Source organism: Hippocampus comes, unplaced genomic scaffold (genome assembly GCF_001891065.2).
Source record: "Hippocampus comes isolate QL1 unplaced genomic scaffold, H_comes_QL1_v1.1 scaffold7, whole genome shotgun sequence".
Lineage (NCBI taxonomy): Eukaryota > Metazoa > Chordata > Actinopteri > Syngnathiformes > Syngnathidae > Hippocampus > Hippocampus comes.
In genome coordinates, this window is record NW_017842060.1 from 8,487,806 (window position 1) to 8,493,010 (window position 5,205).

Below are 5,205 nucleotides of genomic sequence, written 5' to 3' on the forward strand. Positions count from 1 at the left end.
ATGAGGACAACACACACACACCCACACACACACACACACACACACACACACACACACACACACACACACACACACACACACGCACACAAACACGTTTCTATTTCACTTAATGTATAGCCATGGGCAGCGGCATTTCTTAAATTGGCCTGAAGTATTGGCCTTTAATTTAAATTGCTTGACGGCATTAAAAGAAGCAAATTGATATGCACGCAAGATGACGTTGATAAAATGTCTTGTGGTTTGTTTTTCCTTGCCTGCAGGTTGTTCTCATGTTCAAGCTGCAACACAGGCCTTCTTCATTCATCCATATCACATTTAAATCTATTTGGAAAACACACCACTGCCCATTTGATATACTGAAAATCAGCCATATACTTTAATAATGGCTTATTATATGGCCTTGGCCTTTAGGTCCAATTCATCAGATTCTCTAAATTGATAAGAGCATTTGAGTAGTCCTTTTTTTGTATGAAGAAAAAATAGTTTTTTTGTTTGTCAAATAAACGTTACATTTCGGGTACTTCAAACCAACTCAACCCAAACTTGATAAAACTAATTTTAGTTCAACTAAATCTAAGGTAATGTAAAGCAATGTAACTAATTCAACACATGAGGAAAAGTAACCCTAAAATAGTGTAAATTGACATACTGTAAACTGACTCATCAACACAGTTTTTTGCAACAAAATCCAACTCATATCACCTTAGTTGAATTTAGTTAAACGTAATATATCTTTGCTCATCACGATTTAATTAAACATCACGTAATGCGACATAATGCAACATGTCAGCCCAAATAAACTAAATTCACCTTAGCCTGACAAAAAACAAAAAACAAAAAAAAACACGTAATCTCATTTTATTTCAGGTCTGTGTAAAGAAACGTATCATACAATTGCCAAACTTACATTCAACATACTTAGCTCAACACAGTTTAACTCAAGTGACATAATGGAACTCAACCCTTAAAAATGATCTTTAATATTGAAAGCATAGCTTTAAAAAAAACATCCACATGCATTTTGTGACATTTCCTGTGTGAGCCTGTTGGTCAGAGCCTAGGGGGTTGGTGGTTGTGGCTGTAAGCAAAAAAAAAAAAAAAAAACTGGAAAATAAAGCTCACATGGTAGACCAGCCATGTGACTGCAGTAATGGGCCTCTCCATATCTGCACACACACCAACCACAGTGTCACAAGAGTCTGAGACACAGCTCTTCCTGGGATGGGAGGGGGCGGGGGTGGGCGGGAAAGTGGGCGGGGGGAGTAAGTGGGAGCAGTGGGGAGAGGATGGGATGACAAGGTCTCATGATCTGTGGATAGGTGAAAAGGTCACTCCTCAGGTGCACATCAAATCGTTCGAAATGTTTTGGTCACAACGTTGAGTGCATCTTTACATTCTAACACTATTCGCTTCAAGATCTGGATCCAAAATGCATCTGGTAAAAAGCTACCAAGGTTCAGTTTTGATTGACTCAGTCAGGGATTCACTGTGTTTATTATTGTGGCTTGCAGTTGTGTAGACCAGTACTGCATCATAGGGTTGTCCTTCCTTAGGTAGCAATATGCATTGCCAAAATATTAGACATGCAACAAATACAAAGCACAGTAATATACCATGTCAAACAAAACGACACATAATTATTGCAGAATTTGTTTTTGAACTGATTTGCACAAATTTGGCAGAGGGCGAGGTACGGGCCTGTGGAGAACTTAACAAATTTCAGTGCAGATAAGATAACGTTTGAATCCAGGAATTTCTTTTTTAGACTAAAATAGAACAGAATACTGTTGATTTTTCTTATGCCCACAATGGGCCAATTCATTTCTTTCAAGTAACAAAATAGATAGTAGTGGTGGAAATTACAGAGTAGATCATACCAAAAAATAACAATAACGAGTATCACAAGGCAGCCACACATTTTCAATGTGAGACAGGCCTGGACTGTTGCAGTGTTTCAACACGTGTATAAGCAGGGACGTCCCTAAAAAAAAAAAATTTAAAAAATCACAAATGCTGTCTTGTGAACTTTGCACTGAAAACAATCCGGATAGTCCTTTTCCTCTTTGGCCAAAAGGACACCACATCCGTATTTCCAAAAATCATTTCGAATGTGGTCTCGTCAGATCAAAGCATAATTTTCCACTTTGCATCAGTCCATCTCAGATGAGCTCTAGACCGGAGAAGCCAGTGGTGTTTCTAGGTGCTGTTGATATATGGCTTTCGCTTTGTATAGTAAGAGTGTTAACGTGCATTTGTTGATGTAGCAATGAACCACGTTGACTGACAATGATTTTCTTAAGTGTTACTGAGCCCAGGTGGCAGGATGGTTTTTAACGCAGTCCTGCCTGAGGGATCAAAGGTCATGGGCATTCAATGTTGGTTTCATGCATAGATTTGTCCATATTCTCTGAATATGTTGATGAGATTATGGACAATAGATCTGTGTTTCCAAAGCTTTACTGAGTCAAGACTTATATTTCACATTGAAAAAAAAAATCTTGACATATGACGAAGCTAAAGAGTTCAGAAGAAATGGATACGTAGGTTAATTATGTATCTTCTGTCATTGAGTGGAAGCGCATTTGATTGTTTTGCCTGTTATGTGGTTAGTATGGATCAAGTAAATAGTTTTGAAAATAGAAAATAATTTTTCATCCAAATAATTGACATTGGATAATTTTCTGTGGCCTACCTGATAAATTCTCATGGCACACTGGTTAGGAATCACTGCTGTGGAAGATGAAATCTCAAAATTCCTTGCAAATTTACGTTGAGCAATGTTGTTTTTAAGCTGTCAGACTATTTACTGACACAATTCTTGACAAAGTGGTAGATCTTACCCGATCATTGATTGTGAACACATGAGCCTTTCTGTGGTGTGCCTATTATACCCAATCATGACACTCGCCTGTTTCCAATCAACCTGTTCACCTGAGGAAAGTTATTTATTAATTTTTTGTAAGAATTATTCAACTTTCCCAGCCTTCTGTTACGTCTTTTTTTTGTGATTCAAATCCATTGCTCTTTTGCCGTGGCTGAACATTTAAATAACCTTTATTCAATTTTACAGCTTGGTCCCGGACTTTCCCTAAAAGTGTCACATTTCTCCTTCAGAAATATCAGAATTCAAATCTAAAAATTTGAGACGTTGATCCTGCCCAGGCCCATGCAGCTCAGCACCACTTAACCTCGAACATAGAACCTCTTGACTTTGAGGCAGATGTGCTCACCCACGATATTTACATGCATATTCTATTCTCTTCTATTGCATTATTCACTAATACATTAAAAAACTATCGTGTAATAGCCATCTTGTGATGTTGTTATCATTGGGGAATTATCTCGATATCGTGAGTTAAATTATGTTAATGTTCACTGACATTTAGACCAAGTTGCTCGCATTGCACACAGAAAACAAAAACACCCTCTTCCACTGTCACGGGGGAATTCTTAAAATGTGTGACGTTGGATGGAAAGCAAAGGCTGGAGTAAAAAAAAAAAAAAACGGACAATGCTCGACAGCAAGCAAGAGATGTAGATAGAAGTCAAATATTCACATGCCGGGTCACAGTCTGCATTAAATGGATGTTAATTGGCGGAGAGGCATTCCTGCTTCTCGTGCCACTGCAAGGAAAAGAATGCTGGCATTTGTTCCAAATGGTGACAAAAGAGTCTGAAATGATACAGATTTTCCAGCACTCTGAATGTAGTTTGGCTTGACTTGTATGAAACTCTCGGAAGCAGAGTTAGGCATAATAATTGATTCGTTGATGAAATCATTGTCAAGAATTCTGTTGAATGTGTGGGCTAGATGGTCATTAAATCGTATCTGGAAGCAACAGGCGCAAAATGGAGTATGCGGTACCGCTTGGCGTGGAGACAAATGACATTCAAAGAATTGATGATGCATTACAGACCCACCCCAATCGATGAAAAATCACATTTTAGATACTGTACATATTCCTTACCACCTGTTTTTGCAGTTTACTGTAAAACCGACATAAATCAAGAGTTTTAACCATTGTATATTTAACTCTTTCAGGGGCAGCGGTTACTACAGTTGACAGCTTATCATGTTATCAGGTTACAGGGTGCATGAAAGGGTTAACCACCGAAATGTGCATCCAAACTGTCAGACAGGAATCAACCTTCAAAGGGCAGCTACTTTGACATATGCGCAGCAGCAATGCATAAAAAATACAACAACACTCACAAGTATGTATTTTCTCTGCTCGGTTGCTTGGTTACAACTGGACCTTAGTTGGGGGACCTTTTCCACCTTTTTCCACTTAATTGTGCTGCATCTCCTCCAGTGGGTCTCAGTGCTGCAATATTGTACAACACTAAAGGCACGGGAGACTAAATTCAGGCTTGTCTGCATCCTGTAAAAATGTGTGAAAAAGCAGGAAATCATGTACACCAATTCATTGAGTTCTGTGAAAAAGACACAGGTGGATAAGTGCCGGTCCACTGTTACGGCTCTGGTGCAGAAATTTTGCAGAATATCAAAGAGGAGAGGCTATAGACTAATCGCAAAAAAAAAAAAAAAAACCCAAACAAACAAAAACAAAAAAAAAACCCTCTTAGGGCTGGTGTGGAACCAGAAGAAGTCGGTCTGCACAGGGGGAATTCCAAACTGCAACTATCACTGAGAAAAAGAAAAAAAAAACATGTGATTGAAATATTTGGACAACCAGTTCCAGAAATTGTTGTCCACCTCATTAGGAGCGCATAATGAGATTTTTGAAAGATTTTTGAGGTTGTCGTATGGTTGAAGATGACACAGTGGGGTTGCCGTGATTGTGTGGCTGGAGGGCTTTATGTCATCTGGATGTGTAGGCTGTAAAGTTCTGGGAAAAAAACACACACAACGGTCACACTGGGAACGGGTCATGAGATGGTGACACGTGGATAAGAAATAGGCCTGGCATCTTGCTTCGTTTTTTTCTTTTTTTTTTTTTTACCCTCGAAGGAAGCGAGGGATGCAGGTGTTTGTGGATGATGCAGCGGGACGAATAAAAAATGATTCTGCTTTCTGACCTCTGCCCCTCCTTTTTTGCCTCCTCTCAGTTTCACCCAATGAATTAGTGCAGCTGCACCACTCCTAAATGGGTGCCGCTCTTTTTTCCTGCTAGTGTATGTGACCCACCATGAATCCTCTCTTTGTGCTCCCCCCCCCCCACCCCCTCAGCTCCCTCCTTCTAC